This window comes from Schistocerca cancellata, chromosome 3, assembly GCF_023864275.1.
Source record: "Schistocerca cancellata isolate TAMUIC-IGC-003103 chromosome 3, iqSchCanc2.1, whole genome shotgun sequence".
NCBI classification, from domain to species: domain Eukaryota; kingdom Metazoa; phylum Arthropoda; class Insecta; order Orthoptera; family Acrididae; genus Schistocerca; species Schistocerca cancellata.
In genome coordinates, this window is record NC_064628.1 from 423,288,246 (window position 1) to 423,300,318 (window position 12,073).

General features: G+C 47.5%; 1 protein-coding gene across 1 annotated transcript in view; it reads right to left on the reverse strand.

Annotated features, from left to right (window-relative positions):
- Positions 1 to 12,073, reverse strand: part of LOC126176351 (UNC93-like protein) — a 99,686-nt gene that overhangs the window by 32,410 nt on the left and 55,203 nt on the right. The gene's annotated exons all lie outside the window — the stretch shown is intronic.

A 12,073-nucleotide genomic window follows, 5' to 3' on the forward strand; every position in this document is an offset into this window, starting at 1 on the left:
CACGGCACAGCGGACACACCAGGAACCGCGGTGTTGGCCGTCGAATGGCGCTAGCTGCGCAGCATTTGTGCACCGCCGCCGTCAGTGTCAGCCAGTTTGCCGTGGCATACGGAGCTCCATCGCAGTCTTTAACACTGGTAGCATGCCGCGACAGCGTGGACGTGAACCGTATGTGCAGTTGACGGACTTTGAGCGAGGGCGTATAGTGGGCATGCGGGAGGCCGGGTGGACGTACCGCCGAATTGCTCAACACGTGGGGCGTGAGGTCTCCACAGTACATCGATGTTGTCGCCAGTGGTCGGCGGAAGGTGCACGTGCCCGTCGACCTGGGACCGGACCGCAGCGACGCACGGATGCACGCCAAGACCGTAGGATCCTACGCAGTGCCGTAGGGGACCGCACCGCCACTTCCCAGCAAATTAGGGACACTGTTGCTCCTGGGGTATCGGCGTGGACCATTCGCTACCGTCTCCATGAAGCTGGGCTACGGTCCCGCACACCGTTAGGCCGTCTTCCGCTCACGCCCCAACATCGTGCAGCCCGCCTCCAGTGGTGTCGCGACAGGCGTGAATGGAGGGACGAATGGAGACGTGTCGTCTTCAGCGATGAGAGTCGCTTCTGCCTTGGTGCCAATGATGGTCGTATGCGTGTTTGGCGCCGTGCAGGTGAGCGCCACAATCAGGACTGCATACGACCGAGGCACACAGGGCCAACACCCGGCATCATGGTGTGGGAAGCGATCTCCTACACTGGCCGTACACCACTGGTGATCGTCGAGGGGACACTGAATAGTGCACGGTACATCCAAACCGTCATCGAACCCATCGTTCTACCATTCCTAGACCGGCAAGGGAACTTGCTGTTCCAACAGGACAATGCACGTCCGCATGTATCCCGTGCCACCCAACGTGCTCTAGAAAGTGTAAGTCGACTACCCTGGCCAGCAAGATCTCCGGATCTGTCCCCCATTGAGCATGTTTGGGACTGGATGAAGCGTCGTCTCACGCGGTCTGCACGTCCAGCACGAACGCTGGTCCAACTGAGGCGCCAGGTGGAAATGGCATGGCAAGCCGTTCCACAGGACTACATCCAACATCTCTACGATCGTCTCCATGGGAGAATAGCAGCCTGCATTGCTGCGAAAGGTGGATATACACTGTACTAGTGCCGACATTGTGCATGCTCTGTTGCCTGTGTCTATGTGCCTGTGGTTCTGTCAGTGTGATCATGTGATGTATCTGACCCCAGGAATGTGTCAATAAAGTTTCCCCTTCCTGGGACAATGAATTCACGGTGTTCTTATTTCAATTTCCAGGAGTGTATTTGTACACTAAATTATAGCAGCTGATGTAACTTCATTAACGAGTTTGATCTCTGTTTACTTTTATTTACGATCATTCACGTCTTTTGCTAGTGTACTAACGCTTGGTACTCTAAAATATAACAATTTTATGAAAATTAAATAGAGAACGAATTAAAAATAAATAGTATTCTTATGGCTCATCTGACGAAGGACAAGCATTATTTCCGCTACGGGCGCTAATGTCGCTCAAATTGTCATATCTTAACTGTCTCAGTAGTGTCACGACTGTGTTGTCTACCGTGTTTATGCATGTCTCAGGCTGCAATCCGCGCCGACCACCTACAACCACGGCGAACTAACACAAACACATTCATTACATTCATGTTCGCAGAACGAGGAAGTACATTAGGCAGCAGAGCCTATACAATATACATGTACTGGAGAACGTCATCATAAATATTTAAGTAAGCGTTGAATACGGAAAAGTTCATTCTGTTCGTTGATAACGAGAAAAAGTTCTACACTGTCTTAATGTACGGTACTCTTGACTTAAGCAATTGTCATAAGATTATACGAAAATTTTTTCCCCCATCGTTGTTTTTTACGTTAGTTCTGCACAACAATTGACAAACTGTACTTTGTGGCGACAGGTATGAGAGTTCATAATTTTTGTGTCATTTTTACTAGTAGCATGAGAAGTATTTCTAATACAGCTCATCTGTAAAATTGTTACTGCCGTTTTGTTCAAACCTAGACTTTCAGATGAGCTACAACACACAGTGAAATGGTAATTTGTAAATAGCAAGTTGTGATCCAGACGGTATTTATTACGTCTGTCGTTGCAGTAGATGAAAGTTCCTCTGCATACTATATGTAGAATTCTGTAGGTAAATATCGCACGAGTAAGTTGCCTTTCGTCTGCCAACCAATTTCAGATTGTTTTCTGCTGCGCGTACATTTGTGACGATCGGTGTCACTTCGATGTTATTCATGACTGCTTTTAAATACTTTAAGATAGATGAATAAATAAGCTAGCTTGTGTATCCATGTGCACTGGAACGGGATATAGTCTCTCTCTCTCTCTCTCTCTCTCTCTCTTCAGTGCTTTGTCTGCTCTGAGTGTTTGATCGCGTTGCTGAAGCTCTTACCGCAGAGAAGATTTTGTAACCATTCGTACCCGCTTTTAATGTAAGTATTAATTTTGTTCTTTTTCGGTTGTCTTTGTTATGTAAGGAATGACACCTACCAAAGGTTTCATTGCAATTTCTATAAAAGAGCGAACAATTTGACTAGATCCTAGTAAGTGTTTGTCGTGCAGTACCAGCCACATTGATAGCCTCCTTAATGACACAGTTTGTTGTGCATTTTGTTACATCATTCCGTTTCCCAAAGCCGAAAAACCCTGCGGCTTAATACAGAACACAGGTCAGATTCAGAGAAGGATCTCCACAAGCGGTTCCCGTGTAGCCTGTTTGGCCAGCCTGTCGGCAAGTTCGTTGCCTGGAATTCCGACGTGACCTGTGGTCGACACAAACACCACTGAACGATTGGACCATTCCAGGGCATAGATGCTCCTGGATGGTCGCTACCAAAGGCATAAACAGATGTGTTCAAGAGCACGAGATATAGACACCAGCTCTTCAGTGAAAACACTGCAGCCATCAAGCAAGGAATGCTGTTCAATATGTCCTCCATGGACGTATGCCCGTATGCGGAGCCGACGTGACCATCAGCCAATGAGTCGTTGGTGTAAACCACTTCATGGCCTTGGTACACGTCAAGGATCGACAGGAATTGGCACCAGAGAGCTGCAGGGTTAACTGAGGCCTTAGGGCCATGTTATAGGCCCAAGTAAAGCTGCGGCCTGGGTGTACACCATGGGGGTGTACATGAAAGGACCTCAAGTATAGGTGGTGGTATAGGGAAGGACTCCAGCTCAGAAGGGATCAGACACGAACTGGAATCGTGAGCCCTGACCTGGGCGACAGATGCAGGAGATGAGCTGCCGTGGGTGGGAAAATGAGACAGTAATTGAGATGTGCAGGAGACCTACAAACGTGTGCAACGTAAATGGCGAGCAGTTGTGCATGCCTAACTTTCAATGGAGGGATCCCAGCCTCCACCAGGACGCTGGTCACCAGACTCGTCCTAAAAGCTCCCGTTGCTAGTCTAAAGCCACAGTGGTGCACTGGGTCGAGTAAATGGCACGCTGAGGAAGCCGCCAAACCATAAACCACACTCCCATAGTCAAGGTGCGATTGAACAAGGGCTCTATAGAGCTGCAGCTGTGTAGAGCTATCTGCACCCGTGCTGGCATTGCTCAGGCAACGGAGGGCATTGAGGTACTGCCAGCACTTTCACTTAAGCTGAAGAAGGCGAGGAAGGCAAGTCAATTGGGCGTCGAAACCCAGTCCTAAGAATCGATATGTCCCCACTATAGTGAGTGGATCGTCTTTAAGGTAAAGTCCTGGTTCTGGATGAGCGGTACGACGCCGAAAGAAGTGCATAATGCACGACTTTGCTGCCAAAAACTGCAAACCGTGAGCTAGAGCCCATGACTGCGCCTTGTGGATGGCTCCTTGTAGGCGCCGTTCAGCAACACCAGCACTGGCGGAGCAGTACGAAATGCTGAAGTCCTCAGCATACAGAGAAGGTGCGATGGACTGCCCTACAGCTGCTGCTAGACAGTTAATGGCCACTAGGGACTCCATCCTCCTAGATATGTGGAGAACTATGGGAGGCACCAACTTGGACATGAAAGTAAGAAGCGACAGGAAATTTTGGGTAAAAATCGGCAGCAGGCCTTGGAGACCCCAACTGTATAATGTGGAAAGGATATGTCACCAAGTGGTGCCCTACACTTTTCGTAAATCAAAAAAGATGGTAACAAGGTGTTGGCATCTGGAAAAAGATGTTCAGATGGCAGACTCAAGGGACACAAGATTATCAGTGGTAGAGCGACCCTAGCGGAAACCGCCCTGACATAGAACCAGTAGGCCACCTGACTCCAGGACCCAACCCAATCTCTGACACACTGTACGTGGAAGCAGCTTACAAAGAACGTCGGTGAGGCTTATTGGCAGATAGCTATCCACAAATGTTTTTTTTGCCAGGTTTGAGCACTGGTATGAAGGTACTCTCCAGCCACTGCGATGGAAAGACGCCATTGCACCCGATCCGGTTGAGGCTGACGAGGAGTTGTCGCTTGTAATCAGACCAGAGATGTTTAAGCATCTGACTGTGGTTCTGATCTGGCCCAGGAGCTGTCGCGGCAATGTGAAAGGACACTGAGGAGATGCCATTCTGTAAATCGGGCGTTATAGCGTTCACTGTGGTGTGTAGTGAACGAGTGGTTTTTCCTTCCATCCCCCATTTGAGAATGTGAAAGGCTGAGGGGGGCGGGGGGGGGGGGGGGGAATTCTCCGATGCAGAGGATCTAACAACTCAGCGAAGTGCTCAGCAAACGTGTTTGCGTCGGAAGATAACACGCCATCGATGCTTACACCAGGGACACCTATTGGGATCTGGTGCCCAAAACCACGTATGATCTTCATCCAGGCTTGGGAAGGTGACGTATAGTACCCACTGATCGAGACATACCTCTCCCAAGACTCCTGCTTCCGTGTTTTCATAAGCTGGTGAAAACGGGCGCAGAGCCATTTAAAGGCTATTAGGTGATCTAGGGAAGGTTGCTGCAAACGCCACTGTAGAGCTCGCCAACGATCTTGAATTGCCCCAGCGACTTCTGGCGACCACCACGGTACCAACTTTCCCCAGGGGCACGCCAAAGAACAAGGGATTGCTTTTTCTGCTGCAGAAACGATTGTTGTAGTTACCTGCTCAACCAGAACATCAATGGCATCATGATGGGGAGATTCAACAGTGAAAGCTGAGGTGAAGGCTTCCCAGTCTGCCTTGTTGAAAGCCCATCTGGGTAGGCGTCTGGGCATGACGCTGGAGGAGTGACAAGAAGATGGGGAAATGGTCACTACCACAAAGGTCTTCATGTGCCCTCCAGTGGATAGATGGGAGAAGTCCTGGGCTGCAAAGTGATAAATCAATGGCCAAATTACTGCCGTGAGCCACATTGCAATGTGTGGCGGCCCCAGTATTTAAGAGGCAGATGAACTGAGACAGTAAAGTTTAGACACCTCTGCCTCTGCCAGTAAGCAGTGTCACCACAGAAAGGGGTTATGAGCGTTAAAGTCTCCCAGAAGTAGGAAAGGTTTAGGGAGTTGAGCAATCAGAGCAGCCAATGCATCAGGGGTACTGCACCATCTATACACATTGGTGACAGTTATTTCCTGCGTTGTCCGTATGCTGACAGCCACAGCTTCACGAGGGATTTGAAAGGGCAGAGGCTCACAACATACCGAGTTCAGGAAAGACGCGAACTCCACCTGACGCTGTTATATTCGCTACTGTTCTTGTAATATCCCCTGTAGCCGCAATGGGCAGGTGTCTGCTTTGTTGGGAACCAGGTTTCCTGGAGGGCAACGCCAGAAAGCAGGTGAGAAACTTAACAGTTGCTATAGCTCAGCCAAGGGGTGGGAAAAACCGCCTCAAATTCCACTGGAGGATAATATGCTCATAAGGCTGGGAAGGCATGTAACATTCAATGAGGCAGGGTCACCTGCCACCTCTGGCAGTTCCAGAGCAGTCTATATCCATTGTGTGTCTGGCGAGATCTAAGTCTTCAGTGGATGCCAGAATTTCCACCTCATCCCCAGGCACAGAGCTTTTAGGCAGCAGTAGTGTGGGTGATACCGCAATTCCCTTGGTCTTGGGGGGGTCTTCTTTTGGATTCCTCTCGCTGCTCGTTGGGTTTCTGTAGCTGGGAGGGCTTCAATGCTTCAGTTTCAGGGACTGGGGATGATTGTGAAGCCCTATGACCAGCTGATTTTTGGTACTTCAGCCCCTGGTGTGTCATCTTTCCCACTGGCAGAAACCTGGTAAGGGAGTGACCTGAGGGACCCCTTCCTAGCGAGAGGACCTGAAGAAGACTTACACTTCTCCAGCTGAGAAGTGGGAACTGGTGTTCCCAATGGCTGAGTGGCAGTGCTCCCAAGGTAGGTGTTGCAGGAGCAACAGGGAGGGGAGTGCCCCCCCTCCCCCCACCATCAGGGGGGCAGGTGTAGTCTTCCTGCTCCAAGAGTCGACTGGAATTCATGGAACTGATGGCGCTACAACTGTTCACATAGTGGCAGTGTAAGAGGTGGTTATAGCCACAGGATGTAGGCACTGAATTTTCCTCTTAGCTTCAGTGTAGGTCAGTCGGTCCATAGTCTTATTTCATGATTTTCCTTTCTTGCTGTAAAATCTTGCAGTCTGGCGAGTATGGGGAATGATACTCTTCACAGTTGACACAGGTGGGAGACAGGGCACATTGAGTATTGGGATACAAAGGACGCCCATAATCTCGACATGTGAAGCTGGAAGTACAGTGGGACAAAATATGGCCGAACTTGCAGCACTTATATCACTGCACCAGGGAAGGGATATATTGCTTGACATCACAGCAGCCTCGAAGGCCAAGATGAAGGCACCGGTGGCAGAAGGTCCACATGGAATGTAATACTCTGGACCATATTTAAGCTCTTATGCAGAGTGATTGTAATGGGAATATCCCCAGCTTGTCACAAGTGTGTAATACCCATGACTGGGCAGAGGATGCCATTTTTATGAAGACTGACCCTGACCATATTTTGGACAAGCCCTCCAACTCCCCAAACTTGTACTCTAAATGCTCAACAAAAAACTGAGGCTCATTGAAACAAAGGAGTCCCCATCAGCTCTGATATGTGAGGTACTGGGGCAAATGCAGTTTGCTGCCATCCTTAGCCTGGCGTTCCTCCCATGATGTGGCCTGGGAGGGGAATGATTTAGGGTCGTACTTCCTTGTGTCGTACTGAGACTTTGAACGCTTAGGGACTGCTGGTGTGTGATCACCAGCAAGCGATGACGTGGTACACTTGATCATGCATCATCCGCCCTGATGCCACCCACTCTGACCAGGGGCCCTTCCCACAGGTGCCACCCAGCCGCAGCAAAGACCACCTGGCATTGCCAGGAGTCCCAATGCCCCAGGGTGATGGGAATCTACTCCTTGGCATACGTGGGGAATTAACGGTGCAGGCATCAGCCGAGCGATCCCTATCTTGACAGGGGGCTACAACCAATAGGGTACATGGCGGCTCCACCACAACAGACTGGCTATTGTGCTGGATATCAGGCGCATATGAGCTAAGAAGTCCATTATTGACGACAGTACAGAAAGCGATACTGCACAGAGTAGGGAGGAAAACGCACCCAGGAGGGTACCCTCACATAACAGCTGGAGGATGAGCGGAAGTGTAGAGCCACGTCGATAAAGGATGCGAGAGGTCTAGGTGCATATTGAGCACTATGCATCTTGTAAAGCGCCCTGTCTTAATTTGCTTGCACTTCGGGAAATTTTTGAAAAATGTAAATCAAACCCCACAGGGGATCATCACATTTAGAACAAAACTTGTGAGACTCCTTTTAGTCACCTCTTATGACAGGCAGGAATACCTCGCCCTATTCTGACCCCTGGACCTACAGGGGGATATCTCCACAGGTTGTAGTGTGATGGAGGAGTGAACAGCGCCCCTAACTTGCCTTTCCAAATACCGATTCATTGGAACACAGTTCTGAGGGATTCAATTTATCAGGGAAGACACTCTTTATCTAAGATAGTGTGCATCATGTTTAGCAGTGTTCTTAGTATCCCATTCCTCTGCACAGGGTTATACTGCTGTCTGCAAGTTAGTGCAGGTCTGTGTCCCTGGTAGCTATTTCAGAAGCACACACACTATAATCAACCAGGACTATGGCTATAATGTCACCAAATCTTGGGAACTACCACTGGGTCTAATTAAGAAGACGCTGGGTGAAAAACGTGTTGGCTGCCAGATAGGACGCAATTACTATACCCATGCTACTGCAGCCCAACCAGTTACCACCCACATGCCAATGCAAGCACCACCTCAGCTACCAACACGTACAGTCAGGTGTACACCACATAGCTTATGCAATGACAAGATATAATTTGGCTATGTGGCCCCAGGAGATCAGTTCTTCAGTGCACCTGACAATGGTGAAATGTCTAATCACCAGAATAATGTGCCCTTTGGACACATTGAACTGGCAGTACAAAAATGTGTGATTTGAATATGAAATGGGATTATCACAAAGAAACAGTAGTATGTGAGACTGTTGGAATTTGTCAGGCAATTAGCAGTATATTGCTAATATCCAACCATTTCTAGAAAAGAGACTACTCAAGTATCACTTGTGTTCTATCTCAGAATATTGCTGTAGTGTGTTGGACCCAGCAGGATTGGACTAAGTTGGGGGGGGGGGGGGGGACAGAAGTTCTAAAGGAAGTGTGGAGCAAATGGTCAAAGATTTCACTCAGAGGGCCAATATGGAAATTTTGAAAATCTGAATTGGCAGATCAGGACAAATTATCCTGGAAAGCCTATATGCAAAATCTCAAGAACCAGTATTACGTGAAGAATCTACATAGATTATTCATCACCCTATGTACTGCTCCCATAGACACCACAATGACAAGAATGGACTAATAGTGTGTGCTGAAGCATTTAAGCAGTCATACCTCCCACTTTCCATATGAGACTGGAACAGGATGTGACTCAAGGATGTGATATGACGCCAAGTATCCTCTGCCATTAGCTTCACAGGTTTGCGCCCTATGGATGGATATGCAGTTGAATGGGGCTGATGTCCCTTCTCTGAAGTTATTACGTAATTTGGATCAGGATTGTGGAGTTGCATTCTCTTTCCTATAAACCGCAAGTTCATGCTGTAAGTACTCTTGCTATGCCGGTAGTGGCTTCCTGTATGTTTTACACATCTGGCCTATTAAGGAAGGAGATGGACCCTAAAACTCAACTCATACCAGAGACTGACAAGTCTCTATCAGAGAATTGCCTGAGCTCCTAGTTTAAGCTCTCCACTCGACTCCAGGCCAGAATGCTGTGAATGGTTCTGCAACGAAATGATAGCTTTGCTCCAACCTCGCATGCTAAGCTAACTGTTCAGTTCAGAAACACTCAGAGGAACTGTAGACGATCTACAAATCTTGAATGAGATCACCAGCAAACATTCCGAGCGGACACTGGCCTGCCTTTCTGAGATACGTGTTATTTGCCTGGAAAGTTGTGTCAACTACTCCATCGGAACTCCCAATGACCAGTACACCCATCCAAGAGACTGGCCCCAATCCCAACAGACAAGTCATTCTGTGCTGGCTCAGATTTACTCATTGTAATGGGTGAGACCTCAGACTTTCTTGTAAGCATTAAGTGGGCCAGGTGTTTGGTGAGCACCAACCTTTGCATTTTGACTCAAGGGTTGCGACGCCACCACTGTTCAGCGGTCTCCCACAGAAGGGCCTGAATCAACCTGTTCAGGGTTGCAAGAAGGTTACTGGACATGGAGGGTCCCAGGCGACGCTACATACACCACAAGTGCCACAGCTATCGCCTCTGGTGCCTCTAATTGAAGTTCGAGGTATTTCCCGAAATTGTCTACTATGGCTAACCTACTCGGGCCAATATAGCTCCAAACCGTTCTTGTCAGGAGAAATTTCTCATTACGCCTGTACGTAACAACTGTCACTGTTCCATTCTATTCTTACCTGCCTTCAGCTGTGGAAGAAACATACATACTCGAGCAGTCGCTTGATAGAATCCAAATACCCTATGTGTTTTGCCCTTTAACTTTGATGGGTTCGTTAAATTTCTTCTCTGTAGCAGGGAGTATATTAAAAAATGACAAAGAAAAAACAAATATTTTAACGCACTACCATCGGCTAACATCTCAGGACTAACGTCAACATTGGTAAGCTTCTGCTGTTTAGTAGAATTTGGGTCTGATGGGAGGAGTGCTAGTGCAGTCCGTGCGGTTGCGATGACCACTGTGGCTGCGTGGCTCAGTTGCCCGAATATCTGCCTAGCAAGCAGGAGACCAAGGTTCGAAGTGACAATAGAAACTACTGACAGTATTGTGGGACTAGCATCTGCTGGCATAGTTTAAGTTTTATGTGTATTTCTAAGCATAAGGGGAAATCAAAATGTTTTCTCGTGAGGGCGTTGCTGCAGCGTATATACAGCATAGAGCTACTCCAGTGTGGGTATAAGGCATCGATATGTAAGCAAGTGTGTAGGGCGGCCTTCGTGTCTTTCCGATATGCTTGCAATATATACAGAAATGTCAACTGCCTCGTTATCAAATGCGTCGAAACAGGACCATTGTACTGTTGTTGTTTTCTTGGCTGTCGATGGAAAAATACCAGTAGGCATCCACTTGACAAAGATGAATTTGTTTGGGTCTGTCAAAAATCACTGTTGTGAAAACTGACAAGGGATGCTGCTGCTTCATTATAACTCACATCGCAAATGTCAACGCAGAAGCTACACCAACTCAATTGGGACTTCAGCACCTTCCCGATGGTTCTAATATCTCACCATGCGATTATCGCCTCTTCAGTCCCTCAAAAAGGGCCTTGAAGGGTCTACGACTTCTGTCGGACGAGGATATGCAGCAGGCAGTTACAGACTTCTTTACACCAGATACGATGTTTTACCAAATGGGTCTCTTCAACCTGATGCATCGGTGGCATGATTGCCTCAGTGGCCACGGCGATTTTGCGTGACTGGCATAGCGATTCTGGACTGTACTACCTTCGAACAGTAACTTTCTGATTACCCCTAAAAGGTGTGGACTATGAAAAGAATATCAACATTGACACCAACGTTAATTTGAAATCTCTCTTTCTCCAACCTTTTTAATTTGTATTAGCAGTGGAAGCAAAATACTTAGCAGCTCTTAAATATCAAATGCACGTAACTGAGGTTATCACACACACTGAGTCACTGGCCCTGTTTTAATACGGATGTAAAGTCCAGTGCGAAAACATTAATAAAAGCCTATTATATTTGTGTGTTTTAAACTATATCGAGACCTGTAACTATCTACGGCACATTTACATGGATAGTCAGTTATTCGAACGATGATCTAGAGGATCACTGATTGCCGGATGTGAAGCATCTTGAGCAGACTTACTTTGAAAAATTCTGAGAATGGTGTATGAATAGTAAATAGTTTTAAGAAGTGATGTGAAAACGATTGCGGAACAAATCACGCGTACTAAAATTTTAATTGCTGTTTTGATTAAGGTTTCACGTAAAACGATATGCTAAATTCTTGGTAAATTGAAATGATTAAGCTTTGCCTAGTCTGATCAATGTGATCCTGAGGAACTGGAGATCTATCTTTTCTGTTTATATCCAACTATCCCATGTTCAATTATTTAAGAAACTGCCTAAGAGCACGGGCAGTTGATTTAAAAAGCTTTGTCCGTTTAGGACAGCCATGGAAGGACCATTGTGTAAAGAGATGTCCTGGCTGTCTCCGTCAGGACTGGCGTGACACTGTAACAAATACAGTTCAGCGGTCTTATATCGAATCCTAGGGTTTTTGCACCCGAGTGACATTTAGTCACTACCAAATGGCCTACAGCCTGTAGATATCTATGACCAAATTAATCATTTAAATGAAACAGATGTCAAGACACAAATGGAATTACGACTTGTAGCTGCTTGTGGGCAGTGGAGAAACATGAAAATTTTTACCCGACTGGGGTTCGAGCGGTGATGATCTGATTACTAGGCAGATGTTTTGGTCACTGAGCCAGCCAGCCACAGTGGTCTGCTCAAATTCTCA